The sequence below is a fragment of the Mauremys reevesii genome, linkage group 1 (genome assembly GCF_016161935.1).
Source record: "Mauremys reevesii isolate NIE-2019 linkage group 1, ASM1616193v1, whole genome shotgun sequence".
NCBI lineage: Eukaryota > Metazoa > Chordata > Testudines > Geoemydidae > Mauremys > Mauremys reevesii.
In genome coordinates this window covers 231,539,459-231,562,462 of record NC_052623.1, presented here as the reverse complement: position 1 = coordinate 231,562,462, position 23,004 = coordinate 231,539,459, and the positions used below count along the sequence as shown (strand labels likewise).

At 41.9% G+C, this 23,004-nt stretch overlaps 1 protein-coding gene and 1 long non-coding RNA gene across 20 annotated transcripts in view; one reads left to right on the top strand and one right to left on the bottom strand.

Moving 5' to 3' along the window:
* LOC120406051 (potassium voltage-gated channel subfamily KQT member 1-like) overlaps positions 1-23,004 on the bottom strand; it is an 819,762-nt gene that overhangs the window by 597,845 nt on the left and 198,913 nt on the right. The gene's annotated exons all lie outside the window — the stretch shown is intronic.
* On the top strand, positions 956-8,362 carry LOC120406116. The gene is made up of 3 exons (XR_005599102.1): positions 956-1,747; positions 2,585-2,732; positions 7,905-8,362. It is a non-coding gene; the product is annotated as an uncharacterized LOC120406116 (long non-coding RNA).

Here is a 23,004-nt window from a genome sequence, read left to right as displayed (position 1 = left end):
GAAGTAGCATCTTAGTTTAAGAATTCAAGGTATTCCTCTGAGCATGACTTTAGGAAGAATAATGATTTGAAAACATACAATATCCAGTGCAGCAAGCATACTATGAGAAATGTCAGTGTATAGTCTGAACTGTGGGCCTTAATTACTGCTGCTACATTCTATGAAAAACTTTATTTAAAAAAAATGGAAAAAGAAAGAAATCTAAGCGTTTTACTGTACATCTTTTCCCATCACTGCTGATCACTAAACAATGAATTTGTGTATTATATATGTTGGACAAGCCTCTCTCAGGTCTCATGCTTTTTATATATATATATATCTCAAAGTCAGTCACCCGTTGCTTAAGAATCCAGGTGCATTTACACAAATTAATCTATTAATCATACTTTAAACATTAACTTCCAAATTTCTAGGCTAGAAAAAAAGACATATCCCAAATTTACAATTAACACAATAAAAAAGTATGAATACAGCAGAGACAACATCTTCATTCAACAGCCAGAGTCATTCTTAAATACATCATCCCTCCCCCAAAACCCCCTTTCTCAGGAAAAGGTAAACAGGGGTGGGCTTTTTCCATAGCTTCTAAGGCCAGGAGGGGCCACATTGATCACCTAGTCTATCCTCCTGTATAGCACAGCTCATACAAGTCCAAAAAATTATTCCTAGAGCATATATTTTAGAAAAACACCCAATCTTGATTTTAAAATGGTCAGTGATGGAGAATCCACCATGACCTTTGGTAAATTGTTCTATATGGCTCTATGACGCTTGGTAACTGCACCATTCCCTTTCAGAGACAACAGGGAAGAAAATTTCACAATCCTCCCCTGTCGTTCGGAAGAGACCTTCCATTGTGATGTCCCAATCCAGTGTCTATGACATCACACACTTTGCTATACTGAAGACAATCTGATGTCTCCCACGCTGGATTGGGGCACCACTGAACAAATCAGGGAGGAATAAGAGGCTGATTATAAAGAGAACTTCTATTTACACACAAAGAGAAATGAGGGAAGAAGGAAAGAAAGGGAAAAGGAGAAAGAAAATATCTACTTATTAGGTTTACGTAGAATTATGTATTCTTTGGTATTAAATATTCTGTTTAGATTCAGTTAATATATGAATCCAGCTCCAGACAAAATATTCACAATGGCCAATATATATCCAGTCCTGCTCACTGGCTGCTACTTTTTTCTACTTGCTGTGCCAGCTCCAAAGAAAAAGTCAGATTCACCAAAAACCAGAGGAAAGCTGAAAGGTAATTTGAACCATCGTCAGGTAGATTATTAAATTTGTTAAAAGTCTGCTGTCATTTTGTAATGGCTGCTTAAGTTTTGTAAAAGACCATCTGTACCAAGTATAGCCAAGACCTGGACACCAAAGAACTTAAGTGAAGGTAGACATTTGGAGAAACGAACAGGGAAAACAGAGGCACATGAATGGTAATGGGCTGAGCCAGCTGAATTACACACAAAACATGTACTGTCACATCAATAAACAGTCCCTCAAGACATATATGATGATATGTGTAGACACTATGCCTTGTACCTGGTGATGGGGGACAGCTTGCAGCACAGATGGATAAAGATGACCAGGAAAGCTGTCGACCTGCATGCAAAAAACAGGGCCAGAAAAAGCCAGACAGGAAGCAGAGAATAAGCTAAACCAATGCTCAGCCAAAGCACAAAGACGATTAACATTCAGAGAGAAGTAGTGAGGATAAGGTCTCTTTCTCTATTAGGAGGTAAGCTGAAAACAGGTATTTTATTACAGAACACTATGAAAAAGGGACTTAGAAGACCAATAGTAAACTCCAATCCACACTTTCAATGCTGCTTTTGTTTTCATGTCACTCTTACCTACTTGATTTTTACTTATTTTCCCCCTATGGGAAAAGGGCTTTATATCGCTGCTAGAAAAAAATATTGCACATAAAAAAATTGTTCTGAAACAAAATAACCCGTGAAAGAAAAGTAACAAGATACTATTTTATAATGTGTGATGTATTTTTACCAGCATGAATACTTAGCAAGAACTGACCTGATATAAACAGCAGGTTTTTGAGCCAAAGCACAATTGGCTTTCTGATACATACACAGTTGTAATGGCAACAAAATGCAGTTTGTTTACATCTGTCCTGGAAATATTATGGCTTTATATTCTAAAATAGTAGCATCTTTACCTTTTACTGGACTCAGTCAAGGTTAGTATGGTAGATCATAACATTAGCTTACTGTGACAATTGTCCCATTTCATCCTTAATGTAAGGATTCTAACCTCTTTTTCAGACTGTTTCCTCACATTATTTAAATGTATTAAGATTAAGAACAAACTTTCATGGTTTATAACCTACTACACATATATAGTGATAGGAGATGAAATGAGTTTACCAATTTGTTTACAATGAGTAAGATTTTCAAAAGCACCTAAAACTGACTTAGGAGCCTAAGACCAATTTTCAAACATGACTTAGGCTCCTTAGTCCCACAGACGTTCAATGAGATTTAGAAGCAGTCACTTAGGCATGATTGAACATGTTACCCAATATGTACATTTTGGTTTTATCAATATTATTATTTAGTGCTGCTGGAATTTACAGTTTAAAAGAATATGTATCTGGGATCCTAGAAGAGCTTCTATACAGGAGAAAACCGTCAAGGCAGCTTGTGTGTAAGGTCTAACACTGCCCGCCACCACACCCATCTAATTTAAGGATGTATCTCATGAAGGTAGTACAAATTGTGGTAAACAATACTAAAGCAAAAGCCCTTGTTTGTTACTAAATGCTAATGTTATATGCTGCCTACTAATATTTAGCTCAAAAGTTAGTCTGTCTAAAAACTTTTTATACTATTTCACCTACTGCTCATTGTAGCTAGTATCTATAAAATAGGACTATAAAAAATTTCCATGTGTGGGCTGGACCCCGCCAGCACATAGAATCATAGGACTGGGAGGGACCTTGAGAGATCATCTAGTCCAGTCCCCTGCACTCATGGCAGGGCTAAGTATTATATCGATAGAAGATCCCTGACAGGTGTTTGTCTAACCTGCTCTTAAAATCTCCAATGATGGAGATTTCACAATCTCCCTAGGCAATTTATTCCAGTGCTTACCCACCCTGAAGGTTAGAAAGTTTTTCCTAATGTCCAACCTAACCCTGCCTTGCTGCAATTTAAGCCCATTTGCTTCTTGTCATATCCTCAGAGGTTATGAAAAACAATGTTCCCCCCCTCCTCCTAGTAACAACCTTTTACGTACTTGAAAACTGTTCCATTATCATGTCCCCCCTCAGTCTTCTCTTTTCCAGACTAAACAAACCCAATTTTTTCAATCTTCTCTCATAGGTCATGTTTTCTAGACCTTTAATCATTTTTGTTGCTCTTCTCTGGACTTTCTCCAATTTGTCCACATCTTTCCTGAAATGCGGTGCCCAGAACTAGACACAATACTCCAGCTGAGGCCTAATCAGTGCAAAGTAGAGTGGAAGAATTACTTCTTGTGTCTGGCTTACAACACTCCTGCTAATAGATCCCAGAATGATCTTTTTTTGCAACAGCTTTACACTTTTGACTCAAATTTAGCTTGTGGTCCACTATGACACCACAGATCCCTTTCCGCAGTACTCCTTCCTAGGTAGTCATTTCCCATTTTGTATGCGTGCAACTTATTGTTCCTTCCTAAATGGAGTACTTTGCATTTGTCCTTATTGAATTTCATCCTGTTTTCTTCAGACCCATTTCTTCAGTATGTCCAGATCATTTTGAATTTTAATCCTATCTTCCAAGCACTTGCAACGCCTCCCAGCTTGGTATCGTCCGCAAAAAATTATAAGTGTACTCTCTATGCCACTATCTAAATCACTGATGAAGATATTGAACAGAACCAGACCCAGAACTGATCCCTGTGGGACCCCACTTGTTATGCCGTTTCAGCTTGACTGTGAACCACTGATAACTACTCTCTGGGAATGGTTTTCGAACCAGTTTTGCACCCACCTTTATAGTAGCTCCATCTAGCTTGCATTTCCCTAGTTTGTTTATGAGAAGGTCATGTGAGACAGTATCAAAAGCTTTCGAAAAGTCAAAATATACCACGTCTACTGCTTCCCCACCCATCCACAAGACTTGTTACCCTGTCAAAGAAAGCTGTCAGGTTGGTTTGACATGATTTTTTTCTTGACAAATCCATGCTGACTGTTATTTATCACCTTATCATCATCTAGATGTTTGCAAACTGATTGCTTAATTATTTGCTCCATTATCTTTCCGGGCACAGAAGTTAAGCTGACTGGTCTGCAATTCCCCGGGTTGTCCTTATTTCCCTTTTTATAGATTGGCACTATATTTGCCCTTTTCCAGTCTTCTGGAATCTCTCCCATCTTCCATGATTTTTCAGAGATAATTGCTAATAGCTCAGATATCTCCTCAGTCAGCCTCTTGAGTTTCTAGAATGCATTCCATCAGGCCCTGGCGACATGAAGACATCTAACGTGTCTAAGTAATTTTTAACTTGTTCTTTCCCTATTTTAGCCTCTTCTGATTCTACCTCATTTTCACTGGTATTCACTATATTAGACATCCAACCTCCAACAACTTTTTTGGTAAAAACCGAAACAAAGGTCATTAAGCACCTCTGCCGTTTCCACATTTTCTGTTATTGTTTCCCCACCCCTCATTGAGTAAGGGGCCTACCCTGTCTTGATCTTCCACTTGCTTCTAATGTATCTGTAGAATGTTTTCTTGTTATCCTTTATGTCTCTAGTTAGTTTGATCTTGTTTTGTGCCTTGGCCTTTCTAATTTTGTCCCTACATACTTGTGTTACGTGCACGACTACATCTCAGTCACTGCCTACTGGTTCTGCTACAGCACTCAACGAGTTACATAAAACTCTAGTACCCAATAACCAGGCAATTTTAGAAAAGTATTTGTTAAAGAATGAAATGGGACAGTCCTGATGATCTCCTCAAGTGAAATTCCCATTGAATTCAATGGAAATTTTGCCTGAATAAGGCCTGTAAGACTAGGCCCTAAAACACAACTCTCTTATTTCATCAAGTCACATGATCTTCATCTGATGGAAGACAGAAATGAGGCAACAGTTCTCAAGCTAGGAATTCCACTCACTAAACAGTGATATCACAAAGTTTTGCTTTATTTCCTGTCTCCATCTTGTGGTAGGAGATTATATTAACCCACTGCTTTGACTAGTGTTTTGCACATCATCTTTGGAGTGATGAAAACAATTTCAAAAGACATGTATTTAATTTTATTTATTTATTTAATACCAGGAATGAAATTATTCCAAGTCTTCTCTTTTTGGAGAACACAGAAAGTGCCATATGAAAATCAGACCAATGACCTACCTAGCTTGGGGTTCTCAAATGTGCTTCTAATGAGAACAATATCTTAATAGAAAGATGGTCTCATGAATCTACTTATGCCATGAGATTGTCTCTCTTCCTGTTTATAACATGACCCACCTGCTGTCCCATTGGCACCTAAAGCACCACACGGTGAAGCAATTAGGAAAGCCTTTAGTGTGTTACTTTTAAAATATTTTAGCAGCTGGAAGGAGAGCAAGCACAAGTGACAAGCCAGCTCTTTTCAGTCCACCAGCAAGTGCTGCATGGATTGTTAGTTGTTCACAGACCACAGACTGAGAACCAGTGATCTAAGCTAACAATATATAACCCATAATGGCTAGTACAAAGTGTCAGGGAAAGTGCAAGAAGTAACATAATAGACAATTATGGAATAACTTGCCTGTAAGAAGTTTTAATTAAAGTTGTTGGACTTGTGCCCTAAAACTATAAGAGTTTATATCCCTAATGTTCATGTTATGTGGTTTTGGGTATTTTGATTATCCATCTAATCCTTTTTGAAGCACTCTAAGCTCTTATCCTCAATTATATGTTGTGACCTTGAGTTCCACAGAGTAAGTATGTGGCATAAAAAGCAGTTTCTTCTTTTTCGCTTTTCAATTTCACTGGCAACCAAGAGGGCTGATTACAGTGGGCTGGAGGGAGGAATGTCCACTTTTCCCCTCCACCCCAACAAATGTTCTTTTTTTCACTTACTCAAACTTCCACAGGTCATGGCCTGGCCACTTTTAAGCAGAGGTCCTGTACTAAATCAATACGGATGCTGCCAAAATCACCTGGAGCATCACTCTGGCTGCATGGTCAGAATGCCACTTATATTTGGCTCGAGTGTCTCTTCCTACAGACAGAAGGGGGCAGCCAGGCCAAATGATGTGGCAGCTTGGCACATGGGAAGTCAGAGCACAGGAGAGTTGCCAAGAACTCAATTCCTAGCAGCACCGGCTCACGCACTGCGTGCGTGAGGGTAGACTCAGTGGAGCTAAGACAGACCTGACTTCCCTGAGGTAGGGAGAAGCAGGGACTGGATTAGACAGGGTACCTGCCAGAAGGGGCAGGGATTGCAACTTCCCTCATGTCTCTGCCCAATTATCTGAATTCCCACCACTGTTTGCAACCCCTTGTTCTAGTATTACAAGCTCAATATTAATCTCAAGTAGGCAGTGGCATATTCACTCTAAGTATAATATTAGACATATGCAAAGAGTATGCTTTTAAAGAGAGAAATTCATGGTACTTTGTACCACATTCTGCTGTGAACATTTTAAGGATTGCCTACCTCAGGGGTGGCCAACTTGTGGCTCCAGAGCCACATGCGGCTCTTCAGAAGTTAATATGTGGCTCCTTGTATAGGCACTGACTCCGGGGCTGGAGCTACAGGCACCAACTTTCCAATGTGCCAGGAGGTGCTCACTGCTCAACCTCAGACTTTGCCACAGGCCCTGCCCCCACTCCACCCCTTCTTCCCCCAACCCCAAGCCTCCCTCACACCACGAAACAAGTGATAGGAAGGTGTGGGGAGAGAGGGGGAGGCACTGATTGGCGGGGCTGCCGGTGGGCAGGAGGCACTGGGAGGGGAGCTGATGGGGGGTGGGGGCTGCTGATGTATTACTGTGGCTCTTTGGCAATGTACACTGGTAAATTCTGGCTCCTCCTCAGGCTCAGGTTGGCCAGCCCGGCCTACATGGTGCCTTAATCCACACCAGCTGAGATGTAAATTCTATTGCACACCAGTTGTTGTACAGTAACTAGCCTTTGTGGACCTTGCTAGAAAACATTAAAAGTTCCCTACTGCATGCTAATGTAGTCCCATTTCAAACAGCACTACTTTAATGGACACTAGAGAAATTTTACTCCACACCAGCAGGGTGCACATGGGCCAGTTAGTGTGCAACTGGGGTGACGGGCATGAATGAATGATGATGATACTAGTGCATGTTAGAATTTACACCTGAGCCTGCGTGGAGTAAGGCACCATCTAGACATGCCCTTAGATAAACTTCAACAGGATATAACATCTGGTATCACAGGTAGCCAATTTAAATCACACACTCAAAAAAGCATGTTACACAGGAAATTAGACACTACTATTCACTTTATTCTTTCTACAATCTTTTGTCCATATAAATCTACAGACAAAGTTACACGCTGCCTTGCATACCACAGAATCATAATTCCTAACATATGTAGTGGGATGGCATAGTGTGTAAATGATTTAGAGTTACATTCTGTGCTCATTAAGGCACGCTGCATCTGAACACTGGCAGAGAGCAAATAATAAAATACACCCTTGAATTAGTATGAAGAGGCTTTGAACCTACCTGATTGCTTGAACATCCTTGTAAGACCTAGTGGGCAAGAAGGGTGCAATGTATATATAAAATCATTTTCTGTAGTATAATGAAATTTAAGATAACTGTAAAAAAGGTATTCAAATACAAAATCAGCCTCAGATTTTTACAACACGAGCACAGACAAAATTATAATCCATATGAAATTATTTATGTTGTCTCTTTCTAGTTCCCAATGAACATTAAATGCTCATATCACTGAAACTGCATTTGAATTGGAAGTGGCTGACAGGCAGGCTTGTTTGTAGAATCAGAAGAGAGGTCAAGGACTGATTGGACATGGAGACTTAAGTATCTGCTCTCGCTCACATATGATCCTCCATAAGAGGATGGGGGAACATTAATGAAGCATGCACTGCTGGTGTCCAAGCTCTATCTACACAGAAAGAAGACTTAAATTTCCAATGCTATCCTTTCAAAAAGATTTTCCATTTAATTTTTTCCTGCCCATATTAACCTTCTGATTTAAATTTTATATATGTGTGTGACAATAATGCATATTGATTATACAATGGTATGACAACTGCAAAGACAAGAGCATGGACTATAGCAACAAGCTAACTCTATTCCAGTAGCTTTACCTTCTGGATTTCTGATTATGCTATGCCCAGACCCAAATTTATCCCTTCTCATACCAAAGGCCAGAAATGCATGGATGCAGCAGCATGTTGAGAGACATCAAAGGACAGGTTTACAATATTAAAAACTACACGTCTGGCAAAAGGTGTCAGCTACGTATAGTTTAACTGCATGCATAGGCCAGGATAAGCGGTGTTCATCCATGTCAGAGAGGTATGTTTAGGACTTGCTCCCATGAGGCATATTTTTCTGAAATTGTGCTAAACGTGGCCTGTTGTAGTTGTGATGGAATTGGAGCTGTTCTGTAATAATTTGTTAATACTATATGTTGGCCTGGTTATTGGAATTTCTACTGTAGGGGTTAAATCAACAGGACTGTAAGGAAAAAACAAACAAGAAAGGAAAAAAATATCTCAAGGTAAACCTCCCCTCAGCATACACCTGAGGGTTGTTATGAGACAGTGGCTCTGAGGACTCTGGCTTGACCTCCTGCTGATCCTACCAGAAGGGCCCAATGTCTGAGAACACAGAAGAACAAAACGATTATGGCAGATTCAAACATGTGTGTGTGATGTTCTAGACCTTGAGGGACCGTGCTGTAACCCCCATATTCCTCATTTTTATATTATCGGGATCTTATGTGTAAAGCATGCCTTGTAAGGTATCAGGGGAAAGGTTATGATCTGCTGAAAATCATTTCTTTATCTATATATGTATATCATTAATACATATGAAGTTGTGAGAATTGTGTTGTATGGTTGTCACTAAGACATGCTGTAAGCTGTCAGCCAGATATTAGCTCCCCAGAGGCAACAGCAAGGAAAGCAACCAACACCTGGGTGGGGTATCAATCAACCCATCAATAACCATTGTCCAGCAAGGAAGCTTCAATGAAATGATTCACCTGCATGAGGCCACACCAGGGGAATTGCTCAGCCTTGCCTGGAGACTCAGCATGCCTGGACTTGTGTTTTCCAAGCACATGGACTGAGGCTATGAAACAGACACGGCAGCTACATGTGGAGCTCTTCTCCTGCCCCCACCTATGATGAAAGCAACTAAGACACTGAGAAGAAAAGACTCCAACAAAGGAAATTGGCCCAAGTTTAAGGAACAAACCTGTATATTAAGGACTGCAGTACCCAGTGGGGTGAGAAAAACTGCTTAATTGAGATGTTGCCCAGTCTAATAGGGTTGAGAGTTTAGACTGTGTGCTTATATTTTATTTCTTTTGGTAACTAACTCTGACTTTTTGCCTATCACTTAATAGCACTTAAAATCTAACTTTTGTAGTCAATAAATTTGTTTTACTGTTTATTTTTACCGGTGAGTTTGTATGACGTGTGTGGCAAATCTGCTCACGTTTTGCAAAGCCTGGTGTATGTCCACTTTCCATTGCTGAAGTGGTGAACCAATTAATAAAATCTGCACTGCTCATCTTGAGCAGTGCAAGATGGTATATTCCTGTAGTACAGTCCTGGGGGGATTTGGCTCTGATGCCTTTCTCTGTGTGATTCATGAGTGACTCTGGGGAGTATTCATGCAATCTAGCAGAGTGTGGGGCTCCGCATGCTGTTGTGCTGAGTGATCACAGCACCTGGAGGGGCTTGCTTCTTGTCACTAGCAAAGCACTGTGAGAGACAGCCCAGGCTGGAGAGAGTTAAGGGGGCACAGTGGTCCCACAGTCCCAGGCTGCAACCTAAGGATCCCGTCAGAGTGTCTCTCTCTCAAAAGAGGGGAGAGTTGTTTGGGGGAACCAGACTAAGACATAGATACCTGCTGTGGTGTCTGAAGAAGTTAGCTCTGTCCAGGTTACCATCAGAAAATGGTAAGACTTCAGGTAAAATAGACATGTATAGACTTCATGTTTTAGAATCTTTTCTCTTATGTGTTGTTCCTATAAATAAATAATTCCTTATGGTTTTAAGAAGGTCCTTTTGTCATTGTATATCACTGACCACAGACTCCTCAAACGGGAAAAAAACAAAACAAAAAAACAAAAACAAAATAGGTTCAGACATGCTGGGCAAGAATGGTGGATACACAGGGTATGCCTACACTGCAATTAAATACCCACAGCGGGCACATGTCAGCTGACTCAGACTCACAGGGCTCAGGCTTCAGGGTTATAAAATTGCAGTATAGACATTCAGGTTTAGGCTGGAGTCTGAGCTCTGGGACCCTGCAATGGAGGAGAATTACCTCAGTGCTTGGCTGTAGATAATGGATCTTGTGGTGTGTCCGGGATGGAAGCTGGAGGCATGAAGGTAGACATAGCGGTCGGTAGGTTTTCGGTATAGCCAAGCACTGAGGTACAACCGTATCTGCTCTAACCCCGCAGACAGAGACCAACACCTAGAAAATCTCCACCAAGCATTCTCAAGACTACAGTACCCACACGAGGAAATAAAGAAACAGATCAGCAGAGCCAGACGTGTACCCAGAAGCCTCCCACTGCAAGACAAACCCAAGAAAGAAACCAACAGGACTCCACTGGCCATCACATACAGTCCCCAGCTAAAACCCCTCCAGCGCATCATCAGGGATCTACAACCCATCCTGGACAATGATCCCACACTTTCACAGGCCTTGGGTGGCAGGCCAGTCCTCGCCCACAGACAACCTGCCAACCTGAAGCATAGTCTCACCAGCAACTGCACACCGCACCATAGTAACTCTAACTCAGGAACCAATCCATGCAACAAACCTCGATGCCAACTCTGCCCACATATCTACACCAGCAACACCATCACAGGACCTAACCAGATCAGCCACACCATCACCGGGTTCATTCACCTGCACATCCACCAATGTAATATATGCCATCATATGCCAGCAATGCCCCTCTGCTATGTACATCGGCCAAACTGGACAGTCTCTAAGGAAAAGGATAAATGGACACAAATCAGACATTAGGAATGGCAATATACAAAAACCTGTAGGAGAACACTTCAACCTCCCTGGCCACACAATAGCAGATCTTAAGGTGGCCATCCTACAGCAAAAAAACTTCAGGACCAGACTTCAAAGAGAAACTGCTGAGCTCCAGTTCATCTGCAAATTTGACACTATCAGCTCACGATTAAATAAAGACTGTGAATGGCTTGCCAATTACAGAACCAGTTTCTCCTCCCTTGGTTTTCACACCTCAACTGCTAGAACAGGGCCTCATCCTCCCTGATTGATCTAACCTCGTTATCTCTAGCTTGCCTCTTGCTTGCTTATATATACCTGTCCCTGGAAATTTCCACTACTTGCATCCGAAGAAGTGGGTATTCACCCACGACAGCTCATGCTGCAAAACGTCTGTTAGTCTATAAGGTGCCACAGGAGTCTTTGCTGCTTATAATATTCAAGACATTTTTTTTGTAAATGCATTAACTTTCTAGAGGTATCATCAAACATAACCACACTTCTCTGGACAGGGGCATCTCTATGTTTTTTGCCGCCCCAAGCACGGCAGTCAGGCAGCCTTCAGCGGCATTTCTGTGGGAGGTCTGCCCTGGTCATGCGGATTTGGCGGCATTTCTGCGGTCGGTCCGCCGGTCCTGTGCCTTCAGTGTACCCGCCACTGAACTACCGCCAAAACCACAGGACCGGCCCTCCCGCAGAAAAGCCGCCAAAGGCTGCCTGATTGCCGCCCTCACGGTGCCCCTGTCTCTGGAAGTTGAAGGCACTGGGTCTTCACCCTTGTACTTTACCATGTACTGAGGACATGAATATCCAGTGTAACACCACAGACATTTACACGTTGTGGCTTATGAAAAAGCATTCCATATAGACCAGCATGGAAATTATAAAGCTTGTACTGATATACCTAGAGACATTATGGCAGAAACAAACCTGTAACTGAGTTTTTCCTTTAGGTTATTTTTTCTGATACAAGACTCTAATTCTTTGCGAAGGAAAAGATTAGGTTTTTATGACACACCTGGTGTATGAAAGCCTCCCAAAATTATGAAGTGTGTACTTAGAGTTATTTCTCCCTTAATATGCCCCTCAGTCAGCAGAGGCTGGCCTTTTTTTAAAAAAAAATGGTGGCATTACTATGGGAAAGTACAGATGAAGTGAGTTTTGGATTTTGTTCTTTAGGTGCTGAATTTTGTGGTCACCTTGATCTCTTCCTGGCACAAGCTCCTGATTTGTGGGCCAGTTGCTGAGACAAGCACTCCCCCTCCCCACAAAACACACACACACACACGAAAGTTTCATCCTTAAGGCTGACAGGACAATTGCTCCAGTGAAATGTAGCCATTGTGAGAGGCCACTTTCACCCAAAGTGAAGAGTTCCCTAACGTAACTTGGATCTCCCCATGAAGGGATTTGCAGATGACCATCGAAGCCCATAAAGAGAACAGAGCACTAGAATGATGTGCTGTCAACAGCTGATGTTGCCAAACATATGGGCCAGGGTGTTCTGAATCAAATGTAGCTGTTTCATACCTAGGTTCAGAAAATTACAATAATCAAGTCTTGACTCTTCCTGTTAGCTGCAGATGGAACGGGTATTTTTCACTGCCATGAAGGAATAAGAAATTCAGGTGAATACTGAGTCTGTCAACTGACTTTATCTGAGAGCAACTGTCCTCAGTAAACAGTGTTACTACAAGAACTCCCCAGCTTTAAAGTGCTCCCTTATCCCCATCGGAATCAGCAAAATGTATCCTATTCTTCATCCAGTTGCTGATCTCCACAAAGCCATTGGATACCTGGGATATGGTGCTGTGTGTCTCATGTGACAATGATTTGAGCTGCATGTTATCATTTGGTCACTGACATTTTGGTTTATGCTGCTTCAGAGGCTCCCCTAGTGTTTTCACTGAGAAATTGAAGAAAATGTGGGAGAATATAGATCCCCAGGGCACTGTTTAGGTTTTCAGCCAAGAAGTAGAAATAAAAGCAATTTTCTGGCCAGCTCTAACATTTATGGATTTTAGTCCCACTTAGGGTGACCAGACAGCAAATGTGAAAAATCAGGACAGGGATTGGGGGGAGGGAATAGGAGCCCATATTAAAAAAAAGGCCCCAAAATTGGGACTGTCCCTATAAAGTTGGGACATCTGGTCACCCTAGTCCCACACGTGCAATCTTTTTCATGTCCTGAGATGAAGCCTGACTGGTAGGGCCCTAACAACTTCACAGTCCATTTTGGTCAATTTCATGGTCATAGGATTTTAAAAATCTGAAATTTCATGATTTCACAGTGCTGTAATTGTAGCGGGCCTGACCCAAAAAGGAGCTGTGGGAAGGTAACAAGGTTATTACCGGGGGGGGGGAGGGGGGATGTGAAGTACCGCTACCCTTACTTCTGCACTGCTGCAGTTGGCAGTGCTGCCTTCAGAGCTGGGCAGCTGGAGAGTGGTGGCTGCTGGCAGGGAGCCCAGCTCTGAAGGCAGAGCTGCTGCCAGATCAGTGCAGAAGAAAGAATGGCATGGTATGGTATTGCCACCCTTACTTCTGTGCTGCTGCCTGCAGAGCTGGGCCCTCAGTCAGAAGCTGCCACTCTCCGGCTGCCTGGCTCTGAAGGCAGCGGCACAGAAGAAAGGGTGGCATGGTACGGTATTGCCACCCTTCTGTACTGCTGCTGGTGGGGCGTCGCCTTCAGAGCCGGGCTCCCGTCCAACAGCCACTGCTCTTCGGCCACCCAGCTCTGAAGGGAGCAGTGCAGAAGTAAGGTGGTCAATACCACAATATCCCCCCCCCCCCAATAACCCTGTGACCTCCCCTGCAGCTCCCTTTTGGGTCAGGACCCCCAATTTGATAAACTCTAGTATCCCCCATGAAATAGGCATAGTATAGGGTAAAAGACCACATTTCATGGTCCGGGACTCATTTTTCATGGCCATGAATTTGGTAGGGCCCTACTGACTGGGAAAGCTCCAGGATACTGGATGTACTTGGGTGAAACTGGAGACACTGCTCTTCGAGAATTAGCTTGCTCAGGAATGGAAATTAGTTCATTTGGGTGTTTCTGAAACACTGGCTGGACTATGGTATGATTTAGGGATAGGTGATACTTAGAGGTGGCTGGGGAAAAAAGGTTTTCCCCATGAGAAATTCTGAATGAAAAATCATTAGTTAAAAATTTTTGGTCACAAAATTTCAGTTCCCTCCTAGAAAATTTTGAATGGATTGAAAAGAAAAAAAATAAAAAAAAGTGATATTTCAAGCTGAAACTAAACAAAAAATTGCCAAAGTCTAAATTTTCCTATGAAAAATTTCAATTTTTACAAAACCGTATTTTCAGCAGGAAAAGTTTCTGCATGGAAAAAAAAATTAGCCAGTTCTAATAGTACATTTTCTTCTCCAGAGGAGGAGTTGACAGTCTCTTTTAACTGGGGTCTCCTAAGATGCTAGGTTGTTACTAGCCCTGAAGAAATGCATCAGAATCACAGGTGGCAGCTCTAATTTTTCCACAGACAGCTTCTAATTCTTCCTGTTGAGAGAATGGCTGCAATTTTAAGAAGAGAAGTATGTTATTGGGTCTACATCCAATGTATGGATCCAAAAGACAATCTCAGATTCAGGTGGTATTCTAGTAGAAAACAGCAGATAGTTCTTCACAGCAGGAAGTGCTGGTTTCTGGAGTGGAGTGGGAAGATTTTATGTTAAGACAATTTATGGTCAATAGTAAGAGGTCAGTGAAGTTTGATTTATTGGCTGCTATGGGAAAGGAGAGGTGGGGTTTCTTTGTCTCTTTCATGGCTAGATCAAAGGTTCACAAGAATTTCAACATTTCTGTGTCTGCAAATATTTTTTGCAAGTAACATTTGTTTCTTTCTTTCTGCTCTCAGACTTCAGGAGTGGTAATGAGTCCAGAATGCAGGGAGGTGGTAGGTAGGGCATGTTCCTTGCAATCCCTTCATCCATACCCAGTCTGAAAATAAGATTCAGTGTGTTTGTAGGTCCAGAGATTACCTGTCAGATACAGGAAATGTGCAGATGAGGTTTGGGTTATTGTATAAGGGCACTGTCAACATGGATGTAGGAATCTGCTGGTACACCAATTCTTGAGAATTTCACAGCCATGTCAGAGAGCAAGTCGCTCAGTTCTCTTATAAAACCTTGGGGGTTTTGTTTTCTGAGTACTGTAGATTAGCATGACATACATGTAGTACTCAAATCTGAATTTGCAGGCTAGCTACATCTCACAGCATTTTGTCCCATGGTGGAATTTCTTGCATTTCAGACTGAACTGGAACAGGATGGCTACTCTCTCTCCATCCTTGTTTTATACAGGTCTAAATGCAATGAGTACCCTCTGTGAGGCTACAGCATCATCCAACCAGAAATTATTATACAGACCAGGTTAGGAAACATTTGTGAGCAAAATACTTCCATTCACCTGCAGTTTCTGGAGGCCCTGGTGTCATTGATTTTATCTGTCAAGCTTATGTGAAATGAGTGTTGACCCCCAATATTTTAGGAACAGACCTTAAGCAGTTTGAGAATGATGGAAGATATAAGCCTGTGGCCTGACCTTTTGCTGTTCCCTATGTCAGGACAGGCTCTTCTTCCTGCTGCAGGGGAATGTGTGTGTGTGCGCACACGCGCACGCACACACTTCCTGGGTTAAGATTTCAAAACTTTGAGACCCAGAAAGTCTAGCTGTTTTCAGTAAAAAGCAACAAAGAGTCCTGGGGCACCTTATAGACTAACAGATGTATTGGAGCATGAGCTTTTGTGGGTGAATACCCACTTCGTCAGATGTATGTGGTGGAAATTTCCACCACATGCGTCTGATAAAGTGGGTATTCACCCACGAAAGCTCATGCTCCAATACGTCTGTTAGTCTATAAGGTGCCCCAGGACTCTTTGTTGCTTTTTACAGACCCAGACTAACACAGCTGCCCCTCTGACAGCTATTTTCTGAATTCCTGGCTACAGTTAAGGGGCCCTAATCTGCTTCCTGTTTGCAGGACAGGCAGTGTTGCTGTTTCTGTTGGGTGCTTCTCATTGGTGGAAAGAGATTAATAATACTTTTTGGCATTGAAGCAATTGTATGGTTATTTGCTTGTGCTGGTAACTCCTTTCCTTTTCTGTTGCTGATGGAAGGAAGGAAGAAGAAAAATGAAACTGCAAAGACTGATGAGCAGACAAATGCCTGCTTATGATCAGTTCCCTGTTTGGAATGTATCCTCTCTTTTCTTGAGGCGTAAGCTCTAGTTTGGCTGACGTCACAGATGAAATGTATGTATAGATCTAGTTGCCCCACTCACAATACTCCATGATTGACAGAATCTTTTTAGGAAAGGCTGAGACTGGAATAATGTACGGTTTTGAGAGGTCCATGAGCAGAGCTGGGGGGAGAAAATTGCAAAGCACCTGTTTCCTCTAGACCCAGGTCTAACTAGCGCTCTCAGTATGCTATTCTGAGGGATAAAACATTCCAATAGAAAACCTTCACAACTGGAATCTTAGCTAATTCTTTACAATAAAAGTAAAGCCACCATTCATCATAGTTGCTTATTATAGGCTATACACACGCTCAGTAACGTACTTGTGCTGCCTTTATTCTAAAATGTTAACTAGTTAACAATGTAGAAACAAATTCAATAGTTTTATGTAACACTGACTATTATTGCAACATGTCTATTAACTACAGTATTTAATTTAAAAACAATATTTTTCCATTGCAGTATATGCACTTTACATGCCTATGTTCCTAATTTCCTTTGGAGACAAATACACAAATAATCAAAATGCAATAAGCATCTGAAATTATGTCCATTTAAAAAGTTGAAAATGTTGGTGTGCACATCATAAAAATACCAATATTGTATCTCAAACTGAAACTTTAAATCTAACCCTCTCCTACCTGGACAAGAATTACTTTGCACACTAATGGAGCTGATGGGAAGAGACAGACTTGTTTTTTTAAAGCCTACTACTCTCTTCCTTAAACATGCTTATTGAAGTATATAGGTAGGGTCCTTCATTTTTGGTTTTTATTTAATTTTTCCCAGGAATTCATCAGTATTTATTACAACAAAAACAGGTGAAAATCAGTGCAAAAAATTAATTTTTCTGGCTAAATATCGAGGTTTATTTTGGTGAATGGAAAGACAGGGGATAAAAGTATTCAGTAGATTAATGCTTTGATGAATGGAATTCAATGTAGTTTGCTGCAGAACTAAAACAGAAATCAAAATACAATGGCACCTCTGAGTTTAAGAAAACAATACATCTCTAATCCCCAAATAAAACTTTTCATTTGACTAAGCAGTTTATTGTTGTAGACTTAGAACTAGTAGCCTATAAATATTTACATTTAATAAATTGAGACACACCATTTGCAGCGCATACACTCAACTTCATCCTTTTCTCATTTTTTTTTTAAAAAAAACACTTTTGAATGCTTCCTTTTGCTCTGAAATGTATTCTGATACAGATTTTCCCTTTCCTGCCATTTTAGTGTGTCAAACCTTTAAACCGTTATCTGCTAAAAGCTTAAAATGTGTACATGGTGGGCATGAGCTTCATCAGTATGTTCCAATGTGCATGCCTGCCTGTTTTGTTTTTTGTTATTGTATGTATCTTCTAGACTAATACACAGCCTTACTTCAACAGGCATCTTTGCATACACACATAGATTAATGTATTATCATAATACATCTCTCTCATACAATATTGTATTTTCCTACTAAAACAAGTTATTTTTATACATTCGAATGATACAAAAGTAGGGTGAAAAATGAGGGAAAAAACCAAACAATACTTTGTAAAACCCAGGAAATTCTCAATAAAAATTGATTTAAACTGAAAACAACAAAGGGGTTTAACTATACTCAGAACAAACCAGAGAACAGTGGAGAACTTTATATAAAACATTTCAAAAAATAGAAAACTTTACTTTCTCAAATCTACCGTTTGGAAGCTACTGCTGACATTTGAACTGTATGGTCTGATATAACAGCCCACCTCTCTTTCTTTGTAACAAATGCCCAATAAAGCTATTTACCTTTCAGTATGTCACAGCTTGGAAAAAGTGGATCTTAAAACTTTTACAATACAGATTTTGAACATTTTTCTTCTGCAGAAATGTAAGCATGACTCAGACATGTTATACAAGGCACACTGGGATTCTACACAAGACAAAATTATTCCAGTGTAAGAGCTCTCACTGACCTACTGAGTTTAGCCTATAGAAATTAACTAAGTATCATCCACAGAGTATGTATGAATGAACTAATCTTTTGTTTTATGAAAGCATTTCTGCCTTATTGGAAATATTGTACAACTTTCTGAGTCTCCTAAGATTCAATTTCTCCACAAAGAATGGGAAATGTCCTAATTAGGTGAGCAAACTAATTCTGATTCCAAGCAAGATCTCCCCCACCTTCCGCCTTTGCAACATTATGAAAAGTACACACAATCTGACCCTTTCCGCTAAAGAGCAATAGGAACTGGAAGACAGCTAGGGCTGCAGGCCCTCTCATTCTGGCTCACTCAATACACGCCAGTTTAGGATAGAGTTAGGTCAGCATGACCTGAAATGGAACGTATTTGAGGTAGTGCAATCAAGTCTGTGACCATGATTTCCTCATTGAAAAGAGAAAGGGAAAAGCCACTAGCAACAAATGCTGGCACTCTGCAGTTCAGTGTTTTTAAAAACTGGAATTAAGCTCTGAGAAGGCAGCATGATGATAATATATGAAAGAACACAACCTGATCCAAAGGGTTAGAACTGGATCATAGCTGATGCACCAATGATGCAGAATCAGAACCAGGTTGGCTGCACTTCAGCAATCCTGGAGTTAGCACAGTATTAGAATTGGGTCATGGATGATCTGCCCATAATTAACTTACTCAGGCCTGCAAATCATTCCTCTCCTTTTACAAAAAGTTTAGAAAATCCATGGTAATTGCCTATAAAAACTTTCATATTTTTAAGGCCACATGCTAGAGACCACAGCAAGAACCAAGAAAGCATGGAAGCCAGACAGCTTTATTACCTATGCTAGAAGATGAACAAGATTGATTTCACAGATAATACAGAGAACATAAAGACATCTATATTACCTATACTTTTAAGCTCCAGGTTCTACCAGAATCTAATTAATTCCCGTGAAGTGTGGGGCCCTTTCATGTATGCTTAGTGGTGTTATAAAATAGAAGATACTATATTTTAACTTTCAGTTCCAATGGTCCCAGAGTGCTTCAACAAATCATACAAATGCAGCCATCTCTGGGCTGGGGTCCCAAAATGACTGCCAGCACATAGCATTATGCACAAGACTAGTGCAGCAAATCCAGACCCCTTCAAAACATAACAGTATCTTTAATTACCCAAGCAGAACATACAGTTTTTATGTTCTGCTCAAAGAGATACACACACAAGACACGGCACCACATTCAATTCATCTATCCTGAAAAAAACCCAAAGGGTTGGAGTTGACTCTGCTTGGAACCTGAACACGTGGTTTGAGGGAACATAGCTACCCTAGGCATGACGTTTAGGCTACTAAGACATCCTCCTCTGGTTAAAACCAAATTGCAATCTAGTAAAATAATAATAATAATAATTCAGTTTACAAAATACCAATTAGTGCCCTTTCAAGAATCATAGGACTGGAAGGGACCTCAAGAGGTCATCTAGTCCAGTCCCTGGCACTCATGGCAGGACTTATTTAGACCATTCCTGGCAGGTGTTTGTCTAACCTGCTCTTAAAAATCTCCAATGATGGAGAGTCCACAACGTCCCTAGGCAATTTATTTCAATTCTTAGCCACTATGACAGTTAGGAAGTTTTTCCTAATGTCCAACCTAAACCTCCCTTTCTGCATTTTAAGCCCACAGCTTCTTGTCCTATCCTCAGATGTTAAGAACAATTCTCACTCCTCCTTGTAACAAACCTTTTTATCTACTTGAAAAGTGTTATGTCCCCTCTCAGTCTTCTCTTTTCCAGACTAAACAAATCCATTTTTTCCAATCTTCCTTCATTGTCATGTTTTCTAGACCTTTAATCATTTTTGTTGCTCTTCTCTGGAGTTTCTTCAATTTGTGCACATCTTTCCTGAAACATTTCAGAGTGGTAGCTGTGTTATTCTGTATGAGCAAAAACAACGAGGAGCCCTTGTGGCACCTTAAAGGCTAAAAAATTTATTTGGGCATAAGTTTTGCGGGCTAAAACCCACTTCATCAGATGCATGGAGCGGAAAATACAGTAGGCAGGTATAAATACACAGCATATGAAAAGTAGGGTGACCAGACGTCCTGATATTATCAGGACAGTTCTGATTTTAGGGGACTTGTCCTGCGTCCTGACCTTACATCAGTTGGGACATCCTTTGTCCTGATATGGGGGACCATCCAGACCGCAGCTGCGGCACTGCAGTGCCACCACCCACCGCTTCCTGGGGCAGCTCCTGGCACCCACCCATCAGCAGGAGCGCAGTGTGCTGCAGGGGCGGGGCTTGTAGGCACCAGGAGTGGACAGAGAGCCTTCCTCCCCCACTTGCGACCCTAGGAGCCAGAGGGACCGGCCTGCCGGATACTTCCCAGGACAGGAGCCACCCCAGGTGAGCACCTCCGGGACTCCCCACCTTGCCCCCTGGCAGATCCCTCTGGCTTGTAGGGTGGGGGGCTCTGCATGCTGCCGGTGCCTCCAAGCCCCACTCCATGGCTCCAGCAGCTCCCATTGGCACTTTTCCCGGCTCGTGCTTGTGGTGGGCACAGAACGTGGAGAGTCTGGAGACTCCCCTCACCACTCTCACCCTAGGAGCCAGAGACCTCCCAGCAGGGCTGGTGAGTGCGGCCAGGGAAGGGGGCAGGGTGTTATGGAGTGAGTGTCTGGGAGGTATGTGGGGAGTGCTGGGCTGTGAGGCTGTGGAGGGCGCTGGGCAGTGGGGGAGGTTTGTGTGTTTTGGGGTGCTAGACAGTGGGGGCTTGTTGGGAGGTGCTCAGCAGTGGGGGAGATCTGTGTGTGTCAGGGTACTGGGCAGTGCGGGTCTGTGTGGGGCATTGTGTAGTTGTGGTGGTGGGGCTGTGGGGAAGGAAGGACGGATGGAGGGGAAATCTGTGTGTATTGGGAAACTAGTGAGTGGGGGGGTTCTGTGTGGGTGCTGGGCAGCTGTGGTGGGACTGTGGGCAGGGGGGCGCTGGGCAGGATGTGTGCACAGCACTGTACATTTGTGGTGGAAGGGTTGTAGGGGGGCTCTGGGCATAGTGGATCCAGGGAGCGCTGGGCAGGGGAGCTGTGTGGCGCAGCATGGGCCCACCCCCAAACAGGAAGGGGCACGCTGGTAGCACAGGGCCAGGCAGATGAGTGTGCCTCTGGCTCCGGTCAGGGCTGTGCACCTGTGTCTCCTTCCCCCCCACCCCCCGCTCACCTAATGTGTCCTGATATTTCAATATTGTGATCTGGTCACCCTAATGAAAAGATGGGCATTGCCTTACCAAGTGGGGGGTCAGTGCTAACAAGCCAATTCAATTAAGGTGGCAGTGGCCTATTCTCAACAGCTGACAAGAAGGGGTGAATACCAAGGGAGGAAAAATCACTTTTGTAGTTCTAATGAGGCCAATGCAATCACTGTGGCCCATAAATGGGCCCGCACTGCTTCCCACAGCTCCTATTAGCCAGTATTTTTTTCTTTGAGAGAGCAAATCAATTCTGAAAGGGGGATGTTTGTAATGTAATGGTATACATTAAAGAAGAAATTTAATTTTCCAGTGACCATTCTGAAACGGACATTTCCATTGTAAGGAACTATTAACTATTTTGATTTTGTTTTATATATAATATAAATTTTAGAAGTTTGCATAAAGCAATTACATACCCTCACTTTTTAAGCAGCAATTAACTTCTCAAATTATTAAGAAATGTGAGTATACTGGTATTGTTATTCTAGTCAAGTTTTTATATGTCCCAATCATTGCAATATGAGAACACCTTCTAGAAGTGCATAAAATAACAATTATCGTCTGTCAATGGGAGTCTCTTGCTCCCCTACCCTCACTGAGGGGAAACTATGTGAGAATTTAATATTTGTACACATTTATTTTACATTTTTTTTGTGATATGTGCATTGAAAACAAGGTGGAAGAAGCATGCTTTGCTTTTGGAACTGACAGCAGGAAGGGTTTGAGGTTATTCTTAGATTGTACAGGAGTATACTACAACCAGGGAGCAGCCCTTGAGAAAGCTAATTCCTGCCCAGATTCACCTTAATCTTTGTGGTGAATAATTCCATTGCACCTGAGGAACAGAGCTGTCAACCACAGGCCTCATCTCAAAGCTGTGGGCAACCATTTCAGTAACCTGGGCCCAGATCAGTGAGGAAAGATAAGATGAGCCACAGGAAGTCAATGTGGCTGCACAAGGAGCTTTTTTAACTATCTAAAAACCAAAAGCAATACATACAGGGAATGGAAGGAAGGGCATGTAGCCAAGAAAGTATACATGGAAATAGCACAAGCATGAAGGGAGAAAATCAAGAAAGCCAAGGCAAAGAATGAGTTACAGTTGATGAGAGATGTTAGAGAAAACAAGAAGGGATTCTTCAAATGTGTCATATGAAAAAGAAAGCTCAGAGATTGTGTGGTCCACTGCTCAATGGCAAAGGTGAGCTGGGAACTGAAGATGACAGGAAGGCAGAGCTACTCAATGCCTACTTTGCTTCAGACTTCTCACAAAAAATAACATGTGACCAGACAACTAGCAAAGTTGGAAAGGATGCAGATGGGGATAA